Genomic DNA, 21,762 nt, shown 5'->3' on the forward strand with positions numbered 1-21,762 from the left:
GACGGCTGATGGCAGATTGTATTAACGCAATACTATAAATTTAGCTTTAAAAAAAAGAATGTCACTCAAAGGAGTATATTACCTATATTATCAATAATACCTCACAAAATGTAAAAACTATACTCTTATGTTTTAAGGTGGGCGGTCTAACCAAAAAACCAAAACTGATCCAACAGCCTTTGAGAACTTGTCTTGGTCTATTTGGGGCCATAAATTGCATCTGAAAAACAGATGACTAAATATGAAATACAGAAAACTGACATACCGCAAGCCATCTTAAAATTTTAAATTTTTGCCCATCCAGAAATTACAGATCACATTTATAAAAATGAAAAAACTCATAAAAGAACACAACAACACAATCATTGCTACTTTTGAAAAAATCAAATACCACTAGCAGAATTATACCAGGTAGGTAAAGACTGCGCGTCGGGTATTTTCTTGGAAATCAAGTTTCCATATTTTAGGGTGCTTACGAATGTACGTAATTTTAGCGGGGTCGACTGTAACTAACTCAAGGGGATTATACTCAACACAAGAGAAATGCATTTGACGCCCTGATCCGTGATCCCTAGTGGCTGTCGTATTCGCGGGAGCGTTCCTTGCGTTTCGTGAGAGTTATTGCCTAGAATTACCGCGCAGACACCACAAGGCCCCATTATAAAGTAAAATGGCTTTCTACCTTTTGACGAATGGATTTTGGGGTTTGCTTCAAATTTTTGCCACTTAATCTACAACTATGAAAATAAAATTCTCTTGGGTAAATTTATAAATTCGACCTAAAGTTAATTTGTTTTCCTTTTCAATAATTGAGAAAAATACTGCTAGATAATTGGGCGGACGAATATAAAAGATGGCGCGTATGTTTTGGCGCGATTTTTGAAAACTTTGCAGTACTCCATTATAGAAAAGCCTAAACCAAACGCAACCAACCTAACCTGACTTAAAGCACGTGACGTAACCTGGCCGGGGGTGGGGGAGCTTCGCCTCCATGGACCCCCCCCAGTATAGTAGCAATGATGTGCACTAGCCAACCTAACCTGAACTTACGACGCGCTGCCCTGACCTGGCCGGGGTCTTCGCGCTCCCTGGACACCGCCCCCCCCCCCCCACTACGGTAACAAAGGTGTGACCTAACAAACGAACCACACTAACTGACTCTGTGCAACAAAACTGTCAAACTCTTTCACGAGGCTCATTGTTCCCTCTTTGCAGTGTTCATATTGGCCACTAAATCGCCTAAAAGGCCACTTTTAAAAAAGGAACGAACGTAACACGTCAATATCGTCACAGAACTGATAAAGTCCGAAAACGTAAGCCGGGTTAGCAGCGGGCAATATGGAACGTGCGACGGACGGGATGAGTAGCCGCCTCGCGGCTCTGGTAGGTCTTCCAGGTCGAAGGTACAGTAGGTACTATTTAACTGACGGTGAACAAAATTATCCGTGAGCCAATATAAATTTTTTTTTTAGCATTATCTCTAGAGAATGTTTATTTAAAGAAGACCATTCGGCGATCATAGAGTCCCTTCAAATAAGTAATTTATTTATACCTTCGCCATACAGAAAAGTTGAAATGCCAACTACCTAACTCTTAGGCCGGCTTCGAGCGGTTTACTTTATCGTAGCAAATAGTCATTAAATAAAGTCTGAAGTAATGGAAAATGGAAAGAGTACAAGCGAATTAATGAATAAGGGCAATCTAGGCCTGCATGTGGTTACTTAAAATAGGCAAAAGTTTCAAATTCCACAAACAAAAAACTCAACCTTAAACTATACAAATTTCGCAATTTCTGCCGTAATTGAAACAATGGTTCTGGAAAAGATTTTTTTTATTAAATGTTCACCTTATAATTTACCTGCTGTGCCAACCCGACTCTTCAAATACGGCAAACTTTACCGGGGTGGGGAGCCACTTGAATTTTAGCTTTAGGAGTACGGAGAACATGCCTAATCCAATCAAAACTCATATATACACTATTGGATAGTAAAGCTATGAAATCGACACCAAAAACTTTAATTTACTTGCAAAAATGTCGCAAGCTTCCGAATCGAAAGCTAAAGATGAGGAGTTCTTCACACCAACACGACATTCTAAATAAGAAATGACCAAGAAGTTCAAGAGCTCTTAACCGATTTTTCTTAACCAATCAGAGACTTCTACCAAGCCGGATTTGAAAGCATTTTTTCCATCGGCGTTTTGTTATTGGCTGAAGCCCTCATTCTTTGACTGGTAATTAGTTGTGTTTGAAAGCTAAAGTTGACTGTAAACGAGCTTTTCACAAGTTTACTCTAAAGGCTCATTGTCACTTACAGTAGTACAGGATCTTTAAAAGTAATTATGTAATTAATACGTAATAAATAGTGATACAAAGGCTATCGCTATGCAGTAAAAGGAAATGCTAAATTAGAAAACTGAGAGATGAAAGTTTAAAAAGATTATACCTAACGAGCAAAATGAATGGTGGTACAGCCATGACAGTAATGGCAAAGTCTCGAGCTGAGAGGTAATTTACGCACTTTTGTTGCCATTGAGACTACAAATCCATTTCGAACATATGAAAGGGGTATCATCCATCGTTGAATGAAAAATGTATGGAATTACAGCGGAGAAGTTGTAAAAAACATTACCTTAGAGGGCTTTTAAACACCAAATGCCACAGGGAACTTGATCAGTTTTTATATACTATATTTAATTTTAGCCATGGTTGAATGTAAGGTGGTGTTTAATTGCAAACTGTTTAAATAAGTTCTATCCTCTCTTGCGTTCAACATCTGTGATATAGCATGGAAGCTAATCAAGCTTTAGTTTTGAAGTTGTCCTATATCAATGATTGCTTTAATTTTTTATCAACATCGCAGTAGTCACGCACATAAACTACCTGGAGTTAACTGCCACGCAAAATCATGTTGGTTCTAGCTTGATCTGACGTTTAATTGTGCTATGTTGTATTCAATCCCAAGATATTCCTTTATAAGTCCTTCATACTGCACATTGACACTCCACAAATCTTATGGCGAATGGGCTTGTGTTTCTGCCGTGATGTTGATTCCCTGAAATTCATATAACAGTTTTGCTCCGTTAGTAAAATCTAGACGATTGTTATGTACACAGTCTAGAAAAAAACAGTGGTTATGTACCATTCAAAGCTTCGGTAAACTGGTTTCATAAACAAGGAATTATTACTTACTTTCTCTTGCAACTAGCCAGCCTTCTTTGTCAGGCCTTGTCAGTGCACATCATCACACTTCTTCTTGGAATTTTCATATGAAAAAAAAAATGTGTGCTGTAAATGGTCTTGTTGTAATGGATGATGCCAGATAAGAAAAAACTGTAATACCCTTTGAAAGCTACAAGATTCAATGAGTTTTGTCATTCATAATCAATAATTTCAAGAGATCTGAAGAACTGATATTCATAGACCCCTTATTTTAGTGAAAATGAATAAACTCATTTAGATTTTCAAATAGCTGTATCAGTAAGCATTATAGAAAGTACATAAAGCCAACATTCTAAAGCAAATTCAAAGATAATATCTCAGTAATATTTTTTAGTTTTGTTTTTGCAAGAGGAATAATTACAGCTATTGAGAAGTAGTTCAGCTAGTCATTCCTGAAGATAGTGTGGCGAAAAAGATGGAGTTATAAATATAGGACTGTATTATGCTAACGTTGTTACTGGTCAAAAACCGCTAAAAGCCTTATGTAACAACTGCACAAAACTCCCTTTCTGCCGTTTCTAAATTACGGGGAGATATCTCTAACAACCCTTCATTATTAAAACGAGGATAACACACCAATATCATTAAGGAATAGTACCACAATTAAGACTCACTTCTGAGCAGTCCTTGTAGACATGAAACTCAGATCAGAAATCGTATACGAGATACGACGAGAGGTACGCGCCTCTCTCTCCTCTCTCTCTCTCTCTCTCTCTCTCTCTCTTCTCTCTCTCTCTCTCTCTCTCTCTCTCTCTCTCTCTCTCTCTCAAAAATGTTGCGAGTACTCACGGGTTTGATTTTCAGACCTTAGATTGGGACCGCTGTGTTATCTCGTTTCTAAAAGTTATTTGCATAACCTAAAGTATGAACACAATAAAGGCTTATCAGATCAATTTATATTCACCATCCACAAAACTGAAACATAGGAAAAATGAAATAAAATCGAGGGATATTGAAACGCATTTGATGAATTTACAGTTTAAAATTAATTTAATAACTAAAAGTTAAACATATCAAAGAGTAATAACATAGGTGACAAATGAAATTAATCACTCAATTGGAATTGTAAATCAATGGCACTCAAATGAAACAAATTACGACAAAATTAAAAGAATCAGGGCAATCGCCCTTTCTGAATAAACCACAAACATCACTACACAACACTAGATAAACAGGTCACCTCAAAAGTTGAGCCAAGAAGCTGTTCGTTCCGTCCTGCTCCTGCATTCGGGTTTTGTTGAAAAGAGACAAGTTATACAATTACCACGAATATAGAACTGACTTACAATGTTTTCATGAACATAAAAAACATTACAATAATTATCAAGTTCGTTGTCAAAAATAAACTCCAAATATAATAGTGTGCAACTTCAACATATTTATTAAATATAGTTAATTAAATTGGTGGTGTGTGTCAACACAATTTTGGGCGATATCACGCCCATACAGTGTACTACGCACATACGCATAACACAACCCCTAGAGGGGCACGCAAAGGATCGATCAGAGGGACGAACTATTACCCTTCTTTTCCCTCCCGATCTTTTGACCTCTCCTAATGGCTTCTCTGGCGAGAGGCACAAACAAGACCCAATAACACCAACTCTTACCATACTGATATGCGCAATACACTCACCAGGAGCAATTTCATATATATCCAAGGACAAATTAATTATCATAAACTAAAACAGTAATAACTGCGATACTAAAACGTCTACTGACGCGTTATGTAAAAAATAAAACTTCGTCTTTGTAAAACCATCTTTTCGGTGCTAACTGCACCACCAGATCTACCGTACTAGAACATAGCAAAATCAGATTAAATATGGTGTCATTCTACCAGTAGATGAGGTTCCTTCACCCTTTTGTCATGCAATATAGACGTACATATCTTTACAAAATATATGGGCATGCGAATCCTTGGTTTTTGGCACATGAATACAAATACAGTAACATAGTTCCTGTCTGTTGCTTACCTGACAGACGGCAATATGCAGTGAAAATCAATCAATAATTTCTTATGAGACAGACCCTAATAACTATAATAAGACAAATAGCATGGAAACAAGTGAATACACAAAACATTAGAACATAAAAATCGTTGTGAGAGGAATCTCTCACAGTATGAATTGTAAATATTGTCCTAAATCAATCCATTTGTATTGCCTTCAAAAACTCACCATATTAAGTACTAGATATCAAAAACTATTATTTAAACAAGGCAATATTAACAATAAGTTTCCTGTTCACTGCCTATGATGTCAAAGTAGAAAACCTTACAGCTGACAATCTTTCTAAAAATATCATACAGACGTTTAGCAGTTATTCTAAAAAGTACAAACCCAATAGAAAAACTAAAGAAAATAAGGGGTAAAATCAAACAAAAGGAGGGGAGTAATGACATGGGAGACACCTTTGAAAAAAAAAGGATAAAAAAAAGGAAACACAAAGAGCTCTAACATTGAAATTCTCAGTAAAAATATTAATTAGGGTAGTAACATTATCATTTCCAGGTGTTTGGACGACTTGAGAGTTTAAGGATAACACAACAGTTATTTTTTCACGTAAGAATTATTTCGAGTTGTTTTACACCAAAGAAAAGTTAATTCATCTTACTAAGAATATGCACGAATATTCACAATAGAAGTCATACAGACGATGGACAATATCAAGTAACGTTAAATATGTATGTATGTATGTATGTATGTATGTATGTATGTATGTATGTATGTAGGTATGTATGTATGTATGTATGTATGTATGTATGTATAGTATATATATTATATATATATATATATATATATATATATATATATATATATATATATATATATATATTCATACATACATACATACGTACATACATACTACATATATTTAACGTTACTTGATATTGTCCATCGTTTGTGTGACTTCTATTGTGAATATTTGTGCATATTCTAAAGATAACTTAACTTTTCTTTGATCTAAAAAAAACAACTTGAAATAATTCTTACGTGAAAAAAATAACTGTTGTGTTATCCTTAAACTCTCAAGTCGTTTCTGTTTTGTAAAGGTGAACACAAATAACTGCCTCTTCATTTCCATACGTATTTTTCGGTATATATATATATATATATATATATATATATATATATATATATATATATATATATATATATATATATATATACTATATATATACACACACACACACACACACACACACACACACAACACGACACCTACGTATGGGAAATGAAGAGGCAGTTATCTGTGTTCACCTTTACGAAACTGAAAGCCAGGAGCAGTCTCAACACCAAGCTCAACCATTTACAAGTAATCTAGGAGTCATCTCTGTAACTAGCTTTACTGTTTACTAGTAACCAAGGAGCAGGAAAAAAACAGGTGCTGGCATAGAGCTATTGGTTCATAGCAGTGTGTAGTTTGCGCGAAACTGTGTTTTTTCTGTGGAGTGAACGTTTAGTTGGAGGAACCAGGAACCAAGAAGAAGAGGAAGAAGAAGAGCACAACTGACGGCGTGATGTAAACAAAACGTATTTTGACGTCTCTTAATAATTTCACAGGTAAATTGTATCAGGATTTTTGTGAATAAGGTTAGACTGTATTTATCCTATGTCTTTTTATATATTAGGTAGGTACCTTATACTAGTGTACCAATAGCTGTGCGATAAGCCAGGCAATACTAGGGTAGGTTAGGCCGGTCACCCAAACATCCATTGAAAGGCCCTCCCCTATACTGTGGCCCTCCCGAAATTCATAGTATTTAAAGGCGTAGGGTAGGGCAAAGCGTCAATTAGAATTTTGGGGTTAATGTAGGCTAGATCCATAAACCAGGGACTTAGTATCATAAATGTAAAAACATAGGTAGCTAACCTGAAATAAATACTACTAGCCTAGGTAACAAACACACTAACAAATGCAAAGGGAGCTGCCACACGAAGATATCGTTTAGGTGTCGCTATAATTATATGAACAAATTGGTGTATAGCTAAGGGGGTAGGTCGTTACAGTTTCCTGACCAGTTTCCCAGGCCCCACGACACCCAAATCCATCCGCCAAGGTAAGTAGCCTAGTCCCTATGACCTCGGGTGGCCGTTCACCTACCACGACCTACACCCAGCGAACATTCGAAAACACAGCGCGGAACATTCGAAACACAGCACGAACATTCAAAAGTCAACATTGCGTCCCCTCCGCACCACGAACATTCAAAATGGTCTCTGTAAACAAACTCACCCAGCCAGCATTGGCTTTTGCTTCTGCAAATCCCGTTACGATATCGCACTTTAGTATTAACATGGGTGACGATGTAGACGTATTCCGTTCTTATTTACCTACAGTTTTGGTGTCCAATTTCCAATTTCCCGGGCCGCACAACACCCAAATCCACATCCGCGCAGGTAAATAGACTCTTCGACCCAGGTTGCCTTTCCGCCTACCTCGACCTTAACCGCCCGAGTATTCAAAGCAGTCAACATGGCGTTTCTAGGCACATCTCACCCGTCCCTCGTTGATTTTTCGGCTGCAAGTCCGGTTATGTTTGGTGATCCGTATAAATTATGTGAAGACGTCGATGTACTGCATTCCTATCTATTCAAGAGCAGACTTTTGGGCGATTTTAGTGGTGCTTGTGAACAGTGTAGAGTGGGAACAGTCAGCCTCGTTAAAGAGTAAGATATTTTTGTGCGGCGGTGCTCCTTACGCACGTGCCGTAGAAGAATCGCTATACGGAATGGCTCCTTCTTCTCCTGCTCACACCTTGATTTCGGCACAATCCTCCAGTTAATTTATGGCTGGATCCACGAGCTGCCACACCCGGCCTTTATGCAGATGACTCTTAAGATCGGTTCACCTAACACCATGGTGGACTGGTATAATTCTGCAGGGACATCTTTATCGACATTTTGGTTCAGGACAACAGTAAAACGGTCGGTGGACGGGCAAGGGCCACATTGTTGAAATTGACGAGTCATAGTTTGGCAAAATGTAAATTTAACAAAGGTCGACGTGTGATGGTTGTTGTGTTTTAGGTGGAATCGACATGAAACAAAGGACACATTTTTTTCCAAATCGTTCAGGACCGATCGGCCGAAACTCGCTTCCCATTCCTCATTTGACAACATTCACCCAGATTCCATCGTTATTTCAGACTGTTGGAAATCATACACAACACTAAGCAAGCATTTTAAAGAACACTTAAATATCAATCACTCTTTACACTTCGTCGATCCAACTGACAAAAAAATACACACCAACACAGTCGAATCTACATGGCGGGTTTTAAACGTAACATTTTGCCATGGAGTGGTACGATAAAAACCCTGTACCCTTCGTATTTTTCTATGTATTGCATAAAAAAAACGTCTTTAATAACAGCGGTTGCCCGTTCAAAACCTTCCTCGACCTCATTAAACGCACATATCCATGAAAGAAAGCAGAGTCAACGCCAAGGAAAAATCCGTCCTTTGTCCCGCAGTACTCAACAACTTCAACAAACCCGTGACTGCGGTGTTCAAACGAAACAAATGTCGATGCTAGACGTCCAAGCCAAAAGGCCCAGAATTGCCCTAACAGAATTGTCTGACTCTGATATAGGAAGATTTTCAAGTCTAAGGTAAGTGCAATATTTTATTTAAGTAAATATAAGTATGTCCTACTTGCAGTTAGGTTGGTTGCTTTGGTTAGGTCACAACCTTCGTTACCACACTGGGGGTTCAGCCCCCCGGCTAGGTAAGGCCACTCTCCCAAAGTCAGGTTAGGTTGGTTCTATTGGTTAGGTCACAACTTTTGTTACCATAACGGGGGGGTGGGGGGTTCCAGGGGGGTGTGGAAGCCCCCGGACTAGGCAAGGCCATGCTCCCTAAGTCAGGTTTAGGTAGGTTCTATTGGTTAGGTCACAACATTTACCAGACTGGGGGGTCAGGTTAGAGTATGTGCCCTAACTCGGGTTTGGTGTGTTCGTTTGTAGGCTAACATGTTAAATGTACCTAAGTAGTACCAAATGTAGGTACGTAGTAGGCTACTGGGTCCGTTTCCCGTTTGTAGAGTAAAATAGGTAAGAAGTCTCAAATTTGGGTAAGTAGTTAGGCTAAAGCATAGCCTGCATCATGATTTGTAGAGTAAGGTGTCAACATATTTAAAATAGGTAAGAAGTCCCAACTTTGGTTAAGTTGTAGGCTAGTGTAGCCCGCATCACGATTGCAGACTAAGGGGACAACTACTGCTAAATTGTTTGTTATTTTGCTCCCACACACACTGTACCTGCTTCCCCACCCCCACCCCCAAAAACCCCGGTTCCCAACAGGGTTCCCCATTACCGTTTCTATAAAAGTTTTCGGCAGTCATCGCCACTCTTATCTGCCTCCCCCGCCCCCCAACCAAAAACCCCGGTTTCCCTTTCCCTCCCCCTTTACTGTTTCGATTAAATTTTCGGCTCTACATTGTTTGTTGTTGTTTTGGTATCGCTGCCATTTTGGTTGGGTGTTCTTCCACTGATTGCGGTAGGCGGCAGTAGGGTGGGCCGGGGGGAAACTATAGGTGCGCCATATATTATACAGTAGAGGCGAGAGAAAATTTGAAAAATTTACAGAAATGTAAGGAGAAATTTAGTCTGGTCTACTATGAATCCATCGTGCTCAGGTAGATACCTTATTCACTCTATATTTAATTGATGAAACAAGAATACAATTGCATCTTTAAGTATACCATTGAAAAGATTGAAGTTTTGTCAACATAATGTGATATATGAAAGCGCACCATACGAAACTAAAATAAGCATGTGAGGTCTTTGTAAAAATATGTTTTCAGGGCAGTTTTTTAATCTAATATGGCATGGTATGTCTCGGTGGGCATCAGGCATACGCTGGCGGACACGTCGTTCCCAGCCTTCCCAGCGCTCATTTGAACATTTATTTGTGTATCTATGTAACGTTTATTGCTTTTACTCAATATTGCAGTTGTAATCAGCACAAATAAACAAAACATTTGCTTTTGTTGCCTATATAGATGAAAGTATGGGAAACGTCTTAATTCCCGCAATCATGTTTTGAACTGAAATGCATTTTTACCTTGTAATTGGTGGTATTATCCTTACTGCCATCACAAATGGAATTCCACAGTGCTTATTTGCTTGTAATTTTACACATATAGGTCTTAATTCCCACTCCAAATTGCACCACAACTAAGTTGCTGTTCTTGGTTCCTAAGCGGCTTACTCCACTAACACAGTTGCAGGCAGCACACAACTACACTGTTTATGAGATGCAAAGCTAATCCCTTAATTGTTTATTTTACTCATTATATAGTTTAACTTTACTTTATGTTACTTCAAAATGTTTATTTTAATTCATGTCTATTATCCTTTTTTTGCAACCAAATTAACCCTGAAAAATTACAGATATTTCTAAAGTGATGCGAGTAGACGAAGGGGGCAAAATTTCATCGTTGCCAATTTAGTGGAGCTTCAAACACATACGCTGATGCATTTACAAATTTTGTTTCCAATGAATTCTAGTTGTCATAGTAATGCAATAATGATAAAATTGCTGTAATATGTATATATACTACAAATAGATACGGTAATTTCACTTATTTCCCCGGTTTTGTGTAAGTCTTAAACCTAGTTGAAATATCTGTAATTTTTTGGGGTTAATTTGGTTGCAAAGAAAGGATAATAGACATGAATTAAAATAAACATTTTGAAGTAACATAAAGTAAAGTTAAACTAAATAATGAGTAAAATAAACAATTAAGGAAATAGCTTTGCACTTCATGAGCAGTGTAGTCATGTGCTGCCTGCAACTGTGTTTGTGGACGTGAGCGCTTAATAACCAGGAACAGTAACATAGTTCAAGTGCAATTTGGAGTGAATTAAGACCAAAATGTGTATAATGACAATCAAATAAGCACTGTGGAATTTCAGTTGTGATGGCAGTAAAGATAAAACCACCGTTTATAAAGTAAAAATGAATTTCAGTTCGAACCATGATTCTGCGAATAAGAAGTTTCATACTTTCACTAATATGGGCAACAAAATGTTGTTTTATTGTGCTGATTGCAACTGCAATCTTGAGTAAGATCAATAAATGTTACATATACATGCTAATATTATCAAATGAGTGCTGGGAAGGACGTGAGATCCATGCCGGTTACAAAAGGCACCTCAGTCGGTCGACGCCATATTGGATTTAAAAACTGCCTTGATAACATATTTTACAAAGACCTCACAAGCTTATTTTAGTTCGTATGGCACTTTCATATATCACATTATGTTGACGAAACTTAAATTTTTTGAATGGTATGCTTAAAGATGTAATGGTATTATTGTTTCACCAATTAAATATCGAGTGAATAAGGCTGATCCACCCGATGACAATGGATCCAAGGCGGTGTTTCCCCCTTAATATATTTTTTCAACAATTGGGGTATATTATACTGTAAAGGCAAGAGGATTTGAGAATTTACAGAGATAATGAGAAATTTGTAGTCTTTGGTCTACTTTTCTGTATGCATCCCCTCAGGGATACTAAAAGCAATAAGCCTAAATAAATAAACAAAAGAGTTAAAATTTCCATCATCTGTTTATTTCTCTGGGTGTTGTATAATCCAGAGGACGTGCCTACAGCTCAGAACAATAACTCCAATTGACATTTTGCATAGAATAAAAGTTGTTCAGCATGCCGAAATATACCCAAAAGGCAACTTACCATACCATTTTGCATGAATTTGCTGATCGATACTTTTTTTCTGAGGAACATAACTATTTCTAAGTACCCAGTTGATGAGGCACTGCCCTCACCAGTTCTTATGATGGCCGTAGTGCTGCACTCCTCTCATCCTGTAGTTCCCAAGGCTGCCGTCGTACATCGCCCCAACCTGATCATGGGAAATTTAACTCCATCTGATCATATGCCAGTTGACCCACCTTAAGGTCATGGATTAAATGCATCTAACGAATCAGGATGTGTCTGATCAATATGATTTTATAGACATACACCCTGACCCACAATTCACGCTTCCTGTACTACATTATATATATACACCATTTTCTGTATTCCTCAGTCAGAGAATTATAATAGTTTATATCTTCATGTGACCATCTACTTTACATTTATCACTGGCAGGAAACAGGCAGGGATTGTAGTCTTCAGTTTTACCCAGTTATGGGCAGGCTAATACTCGAAATCTACATCTTTATGGTTTTTTTATCACCATGGTTTATATTTATGACTGTTAAAATAGTCCAAACTGCTTGTTAAAATGTGTATACTGCTTATTTTTCCACTTTCTATCTCAGCCAGTAAGTACCAATCACAAAAACATATGGTTAAAATTCATTGTAAAAATCAAAAAATATATCACTTGGCCAATGAGCCCACAGCTATTGGTAAAACTCAAGACAACTACTGAGGCCTTGTTCCACCATTTACATGGAAATATTTATCACCTTTTATTTATGCTTTCAATTATTTATATGTCTGTTTATGATATTTACCAGCTTATGTTTGTGTTTTTACCCTTGTCCCCAAGGAGCTGGTACTAAATACAGTGCCTATTTTGAACATGAACTGGTAGTTACCAGACCAGAGGGGTACAGTCCTAGTCTTCAGTTTTACCCAGGAATCAAACTAAACCTTACCTTCTTAGGTTCGTAGACTTTATTTGGCTTAAAGGGTACTTGACCCTTTGCCCCCTTAGCTCCTCCCCCCCACCTAAGCTGACCTAGGTCCTCTTCAAGTTATGTTTTTCTCAAAAGGGTTGGATTCTCTATGGCTGTGGCCTTTGAGGCCATCTGTAATGAGGTAGCCTCAAATACGGAAGGAAGAGGGGACAAACTAATAATGACTTCCCATTGTTTCCCCTACTTGAAGCTTGCTCAAGGCTCTTCTGTAAGTTAGCTAACCAAGCCACCTTCAGCCATGTGGTCTTGCTCAGGCAGATAACTTTGAAAAGTTTTTGATAGAAGCGTGAATAATCTCAAACTCGCAGGGGTGTTTCCTGGACATCCTTTGTGATCTTGCAGAGGTCCCAAATATTACAATAGTTGAAAAGTAGGAAATTTATAGCTTCTGTATGGCAATCATCCATATTTAATTTAAAGATGTTAGTATATTTGCTCACCGACCATTTTCTAAAGAAGAGAGACTCAGCACTCAGGAGCCAATAGTGAGTTCTGCACCCGCCAGGAACACTCATTCCCTAAGAATAAGGCTTTCCTTCAATACACCTCCTTATTTATCCAAGAGACAAAAGGAACTATAGGTCTTCTAGCACCTTAGACAAGAGATTATATTGGGTTCTGTATTTTATATCTTTTTGAGCCTTGAATGTAGGAAAGGAACTATAAGCTGTCTACTTTTCATGTGGAGTGGTAGAATGTTCTTTGTTATTGAGTTTTCATCATTTTATGCTGATGGAAGGATATAACATATTGATAAAGTAGTAAATGATTTTTGAGTATATTTCAAGTAGATGCTCTACGGATATGATGAAATCATGCACCATTCATAGCTGCCTTAACACTCAAGGAATATACTTTTATATTTTTCTGAAAGTTTACTGAAGATTTTGAGAAACTTCTTAAGAGATTTTCCAAGAAGTTTCCTCGTTGATAAAGGTGTTATTTGAAGCAAAAAAGTGGGCATTGTCTTTATGTTTAATAGTGCATGCATTGTTAGAAAGGTCTTTTATTGTTGCATCCTAAATGAGAACTCCAAATATGTTCAATTTTTGTTTAGAAAATATTCTAGACCATCAGGTATACATATTTACTTCTAGTACTTTTTTCTTTATGTAAGTGCCTTTAACTCTTCTCATTTTCTCATTTCATTATTATTTGGATATGTATATGCTCTAATATCTGTTTTTTCGTATTTTCAGGGTTTAGAAGTGCAAATATTTTGTTATATATCATAAGAAGTACATAGGCACCATGGCAAGTAAACCACAGAAAATGCCCAAAGTGGCAAAGGTATGTTAAGTTTCAGATGTTTATTTACAAGTACAATAGCAATAATGTAATTTCCAAGTTTTATATGAATAGTAATTCTATATTTTATGTAGTATAATTGTTTCTTGCTTTGAAAAAAATATACAAGATTTTTAACATTTACGGTGAAATGAATATGTCAGGTTATACTGTTTCCTGTTATACAGATGCAAGATTTAATTTTTTTACCCAGTGCTCAGACATGAAATAATTGCACATTGATTGATGAAATGGTGAAGTTGTAGAGACATTGAATAGTTTTGTCTTTCATAGTCATATTTCTGTATTGATTTCAATACTGTATAACCTGCTTATTTTAACCCTACTCTAGGTAAAAGACAAGTCTCCAGCAGAGCTCCAAATCACAGCTGAACAGCTGCTTAGAGAGGCCAAAGAAAGAGAGCTTGAGATTGTCCCACCTCCCCCAAGACAGAAGATCTCTGACCCAGAAGAACTCCAGGAATATCGTTTGAAGAAAAGAAGAGGCATTTGAGGAGGACCAAAATATTAGAAAGAATAGAGGGAACATTTCAAATTGGATTAAATATGCTAAGTGGGAAGAGGAACAAAGGGAAATTCGCAGAGCCAGGTACGTCAAATTGATTTGATTTGAGTTTGTGTGAATTTTGATGATTTCATGTTACTTCTCTCATTGGTTGATGCTTCAACCTAGACTAGCGGGTGGGACTTGCCATAAAGTCATAGGTTTGTAGAAATGAAATATGAAAGTTAATTAAGAAAGTTTTATTTTAGTGTTCTTTTATTCCTTATCTAAATTATTTCTATTGCAGGTCTGTGTATGAGAGAGCCTTAGATGTTGATCATCGAAATATAACATTATGGTTGAAATATGCTGAAATGGAAATGCGTTGTCGACAGGTAAATTGAATGCATTTCATTAAATGCCCTAAATTGATAATCCACATGAATAAGTCCTGTACTTTTAAAAACTTTCATATAGAGTACATAGTGTTTATCTTAAATATGATTTCAGGTTAACCATTCACGTAACGTATGGGATCGAGCTGTTACCATATTACCTCGGGCCAACCAATTCTGGTATAAGTACACATATATGGAAGAAATGTTGAAGAACATCCCAGGATGTAGAATGGTATGTATAGTACATTCATTCGTTGTTTTTACTTTTGTTTTCCTGAAAGTAGCAACCCACTAAAACTACATTTTAATACTAGCTCACAAAATTTGGGTATCTTTCCATGAATTGAAAGTGTAAAAACTTCAATTAGCTTTGCAAAGAAGCAATGTTGCCAAATCTGCTTTCCGTAAATAGCGGATTTTTATTCTAAAACCCACATGATGGTCATGATGCAGATATTCCAGTGACTGTAAAAATCTCAGTAGGTGTAATTGAACTGTGGTTACCTACTTGTATTAAAGTTCTTTGTTATGGTACAGGTCTTTGAGCGTTGGATGGAATGGGAACCAGATGAGCAAGCTTGGCTAACTTACATCAAGTTTGAACTTCGATACAAGGAACTTGACAGAGCCAGACAAATCTATGAAAGATTTGTTTATGTGCATCCAGAACCAAAGTACTGGATAAAATATGCTCGGTTTGAGGAAAACCACGGTTTACATTCAAAGTGCTCGACGGGTGTTATGAACGTCCATTGAATTCTATGGCGATGACCCCATTTTTTTGATGAAAAAAAAAAATCTCTTCATCGCTTTTGCCAAGTTTGAAGAGGGACAGAAGGAGCATGACCGTGCAAGGGCTATATATCGATACCGCTCTGGATCACAGCCAAAGAGAAATGTCTTCCACTGTACAATGAATAAACAAGACACGAAAAGAAATATGGTGATAAGTCGTCTATTGATGATGTGATAACAAGCAAGCGGAAGTTCCAGTATGAAGAGGCAGTGAAAGAAAATCCAAATGATTACGACACCTGGTTTGATTATGTACGAATGCTGGAAGCTGATGGTAATGTGGACCTCGTTCGTGAAATATATGAAAGAGCCATTTCATGTGTACCTCCTCTGAAAGTAAGTAATTTTATTTTAGTAGTAATTTTCTCATTTTCAAGTGTTTGCTTTATAGTTATCTCATAACTTCTGAACAAAGATTGCAGTTAGACATTTATAAACCAATTTTATTTTTGAATCAAAGTTCTATTTTAAGATGATTTAAACCCTGTAGTTTGTATACTGTATGATGCAGCTTTGCTTTTCAATGGAATAAAATAATTGAAATGACACCTTGGACAAAGGCAAACATAACAGGAATGCATGGTAAAGCATCAAGAAGGTTGTGACACTTGAATATTACAAGAGGATAATACTGTAGTAGATTACAGGAGAAAAGAGAAAGAGTAAGGGTAGTAGCTTATTAGAGCCTAAGTTATATAGAACAGGATATGCAATGATTCGAAAAGAAGTGAAAATGACAAAATAGAAAATGATTAAAGCATATAAAGGGGTTGCAGTTACAAATAGGTTAGGTCTTTTATAAGCTCTAGCCTTCACCACCAAGTGGTGAATTTGTGATGGACTGCTGTCTGCTGTGAGGAATTAATGCATAGAATTATTACTAATTCATCATGCCTGCTTTTATGTCAAGTACATATCATATAAGAGAAGTGGCTTTACAGCACATATAGTTAGTAAATTAGGTCACACTAGCAATTACCTGGAATGACCAAATGATATACTATACATATAACCATGTACCTTTATTGTATATACAGTCAAATATATTTGTTTTGGGACTCCAAGCACATCGCTTTGTCCTTTAAGATGAAGTAGTATCCAGCTTACTGTCTGCTGACTACTCTCAAGAAGCTGACTAGTTCTTATTTTTCAAACCCTCTTAAATTGATCAGATAGATTTATTTATATTCCCAAATATTCACATCTAGTTTTCATGTTTCAGCATAGATGCATCAACACCCCTCATAGGCAGTGCAGTAATTTCAGATATGTAGACTGGATAAGGATCACATTTATTATGTAGTTTCTGCAGGGGTCAAGTTTGTAAACACTGATGTGCCTTGGGGAGTCCCAGTGGAAGTTGTATGAAGTGTAATAGTATATGCCCAAAGATAACTGGGAGGAACCTTGTCTTCATCAGAGCAGGAATGGTGTGGTATGAAGACTGAAGCTCACCTTTTGTAGCTCCATGTGTGGGTCTGCTCTGTTCAGGGACCCACTGTTCCATTTTCACCTTCATAGCTCTGGTTGTGGTTCTGCAGTTCTGATAAGTAGAACAGTTCCAGTGATTGGGCTGACCCTGGTCTGCCTATTTATGGGTCTCTGTGCTAGCATTGCCCTGGTTGGTGTCATAGCATTGGGACAGTGCTGGCCTAATATGGGAATGTGGCACTAGGAGAGCTATGGTCCTGCCGTGGGCATGATAATGGCTCCTGACTCAGGTCATTGGCACTGCAACTGGTTTCTGTAGGTGTTTCATAATTCTAGTCCTGGATCATATCATCAGAGCAACCACTAACTAAAACAGTGGTTATGTGACTGCTCTGGAAGCTAGAGCTCTTGTGATTGCTGCTCAGTAGATTATTTTGAAGTGCCAGGGGGCTAAATAACAGCAGTAAACATTGTTACAGATGTCTGAATAATAACTCATAGCTGCTTTAGACCTGGAAATTGCTCACACACACACTCACTACTGTGGGATGAAAGCAATTTTCTTTATTTAATATTAAGATGAACTGAATCATTAGGATTGATGTTATGGGTATGAAAATGGTAAGTTACATAAGGTCTCTTATGAAAGAAATTTAAAGCTTTATGGGCCATTATCTTTGTTATTTTTTTTGGGTGGGTGGGGCTGGGCGAATTAAATTGGGTAAATACCCTTCTACATGTTTCGCTAGGGAACCAAAAGTTGTCTTGGTACTGATACTGATGTCTTAAGGAAGAAAGGGGTTAAATTCCATGTGCACTTCTAAATATGCAGTATTTTGAATAAGAAGTTATATATAGTATAAGAGAAATGTAGGAATTCTGTAGAGAGGTTTCTCAACAAATGCAGTTTTGTGTATATGTAATGCATTCAGGCCTTCCTGAGTGCAATGATTGCATAAAAACTATGCAAAAGCCCATAGTGATTGTTTGAAGTAACAGAACTAAAGTAAGTTTAGTTTTAACTGTGTTCTTCGGGTTTGCAGGAGAAGCGTTACTGGCGGAGGTACATTTACCTTTGGATTTATTATGCAGTCTTTGAAGAGCTAACGACAAAAGATATGGAGAGAGCTAGACAAGTGTACCAAATGTGCATCCGTGTTATCCCTCACAAAATCTTTACATTTGCTGAAATTTGGCTGCTGTATGGAAAGTTTGAAATTCGTCAGAAAGATTTAAGCACAGCCAGAAAATATTTGGTAAGTACTCTATTATATTACTTTTGGAAGACTTGAAGATTTATGTATCTGGTACACATTAGGATTAATCATTTATTACTTCTTTTTAGTAACCAAATAGTGTTGAAATATGCTTTATGTGTATTCCTGGTTTATTTGTTAGGTGATATGAAGGTTTTGGAGATGCAGAAAAATAAAATTCAGTAAAGAGCCAGGCTTTGTAATACAAATTTTAGGAACTGCAAATGTAAATAGAATTTAAAACATTTTACTGTGACATTCTGTAAATGTTTAGATTCATGGTTTAAGTACGATTGGAACAGCATATTAGAATTGGGGTACTGGTAGAGATGTGATGTCCAGAGGCTGGGAAAAAAGATTCAGATCTCAAGGCTTGAGGTGGTTTGGATGTGTGATAAGAAGGGATGAGGAGCAGTGTGGTCAGAAAAGCAGTAGATATGGTAGTATCAGGACAAAGATCTGTAGGGAGGGACTAGAAAATCATGGAAAAGGGGATAGCTGAGGACATAGACAATAATATGATCTTAATTAGAAAGTGCATAGGACAGAGAAGAGCAGACAGGGCTCATTGTATTTATTTCCCTTAGAGGAACTTAGTAGTTTAAGATTAGAATTCTTTAAAACTTGCTTTCATATCAACCATACAAGTGAGATTTTAAAGAACATATGTTGTCACTCATGTCTGTCTGTCTCTGTGTGGTGAATAGAATTTGTTGAAACTAGACAGATGTATCCATCAGGTTTTGTCAAGATGTTTAACAATTTGGGAGATTTTGTCTAGAGATAGTGGTTTGTAATCCAGGAACTTGGCTCTGAGCCAGAGTCTTCTAAAATATTCAACAAGAGAAAGTCACTTCTGGGATATCCTGCTAGCCATAATCACATAGAAAATGGATTTCCAGCAAAATTAAGCCCATAGCTGGTCAGCTATTTGATGGCCTTATCATTATATGACTATCAAATACCTGACCGTCTCCTTGATAATTGAGTTTGTTTAACTTGAAGCAGTTGTAGGTTCTCCTCAGATTCCATAGTAATATTGCTTATGTCCTTTTTTTTTCTCTTTCTTTACAGGGTCAGGCTCTAGGAATGTGTTCCTAAGCACAAACTCTTTCGAGGTTATATTGACCTAGAATAAACTGCGAGAGTTTGACAGGTGCCGAAAATTATATGAAAAGGGGCTGAATTTGATCCAGAGAACTGCAAAATGTGGATCCAGTTTTGCAACCTTAGAAGCGATGTTAAACGATGAAGCAAGAGCTCGTGGCATTTATGAATTAGCAATTGCACAGCCTCGATAGACATGCCTGAATACATGTGGAAGTCATACATTGATTATGAAGTAAGAAAATTTGTCATTTGATAATAGGCAGTCCTGGTTATCTGTGGACTCGGTTAATGACGATCTGGTTTAGTGCATAAAATCAGCAATTTTCGGTGCCATACATACCTAACAGACACACCAAAATCCGGTTATCAGCGCCATAAATCACCAAGTTTCAGTTAATGGCAATTTTCACTTACCATCAAGCAGCACGTTGGAACGGAACCCCCGCAGATAACTGGGACTGCCCCTATATTGTTCTGTATCGCTCACATGTTTGATGCCCTAAAGGCTAATTCAGATTTGCAGATTGTACCTTATAGCGCTCCACTCAGGACCATCTCATTTTGGTTTAATTATGTAATTATCATGTCATATCAACGGTTTTCATGATATCTGACAGTTAAAATTGTTTTAAAATTCAGTAATGAGGTGCCTTATCGCTCGTGGAGCCACACTATGTCAGCATCATTGTCAGGAATCAGCCTTGATGTAGGACTAGGAGCATGCTATGGAAGAGCTGACTTTCCCTGTAAGGCTTCCCTCCTTGACTCTTACCTTGGGCGAAAGCACCTTGTGACTGTCTGTTATTACAAACCTCAGCCTAGTCCCAAATCTAGTTCATAGCTCTGTAATTTGGAAGCCCATGGTCGTTTGATGTTGCATCATGCTATTTTTTTCTTTGAATATGAAGTTGTGGAAGCAGCATTGAGTACATGGCATTGGTGATGTATCAGGAAGCAACATTAAGTACACGGCATTGATGATGTATCGTAGAGTAACGCAGAATTATTCAACATGAAGACCAAGAGACAGTAGAGAAGATGCAAAACTTATCACCAGGATTGTATACTTTTGCTACTTTAACTATACTGGAACAGGATATTGTTATTTCCCTTCCTCACTAAGCTTTTATTATCTCAGACTCATATAACGATAGCCTTACTTTACAGTTAACATTGAATAGATACTGGTTAGTGGCCTAGTATAATTCCAAGAATACCTCTTAGTTCAGGCAGACATAATTGTGATATTACAGATATTTTTATTCTTTTGTTATTTCAGGTTGAACAGGAAGAATGGGACAGAGTAAGAGGTCTGTATGAACGACTTCTTGAACGTACACATCATGTGAAAGTTTGGATTAGTTATGCCTAAATGTGAGCATTCTATGCCTGCAGAGGATAACATTCAGCGTACACGGGCCGTGTTTTACAAGAGCCAACCGTGCTTTACGAACCTGTCAGAAAAAGAGCAAAGACTGATGCTTTTAGAAGCTTGGAAAGACTTTGAGGATGAATTTGGTGATAAAGAGAGTGAAAGCAAAGTTAAACAGCTGATGCCAAGGAAGGTGACCCGCAGACGACAGGTCACAACAGAAGATGGGTCACAAAGCCGTTGGGAGAATTTGTAGATTATATTTTCCCAGATGATGAAGCTGCCAAACCATCTCTCCTTCTTTTTAGCTAAAGCTAAAGAATGGGCTAAGAAACAACAGGTGGAAAAAGATAATGATGAAACTCAAGATGTTAAAGGCGACAAAGAAGGTTATGAAGAAACTGCTCCACTTGACCCAAATATTGACCGTGATGACAGTGAGGTAGAAATTGGAACAACAAGCAGTGAATCCTCTAGTGAAAGTGATGAGAAAGGGAAGGATGCAAGAAAAGAGAAAACACATAAAAGAAAGTCAAGGGGAAATCTTGGGAGAGATGAAAGAATGCAAAGAGCACAAAGAAGAGAAAGTTTCCGATACATCTAGCAGCAGTAGCAGTGACGAAGACAATGAAAAAAGTTGTAAAAGACAGGCAAAAAGCAACCCCTAAGAAGAAAGGATAAAGGGAAAAGTTATTCCTCCGATAGT

At 37.4% G+C, this 21,762-nt stretch overlaps 1 protein-coding gene and 1 pseudogene across 1 annotated transcript in view; one reads left to right on the top strand and one right to left on the bottom strand.

Annotated features, from left to right (window-relative positions):
* Nucleotides 1–21,762, bottom strand: part of LOC135216360 (ribonuclease P protein subunit p40-like) — a 123,002-nt gene that overhangs the window by 91,186 nt on the left and 10,054 nt on the right. The window lies entirely within an intron of this gene.
* On the top strand, nucleotides 6,670–21,660 carry LOC135216275 (crooked neck-like protein 1; annotated as a pseudogene).

This window comes from Macrobrachium nipponense, chromosome 6 (assembly GCF_015104395.2).
Source record: "Macrobrachium nipponense isolate FS-2020 chromosome 6, ASM1510439v2, whole genome shotgun sequence".
NCBI classification, from domain to species: domain Eukaryota; kingdom Metazoa; phylum Arthropoda; class Malacostraca; order Decapoda; family Palaemonidae; genus Macrobrachium; species Macrobrachium nipponense.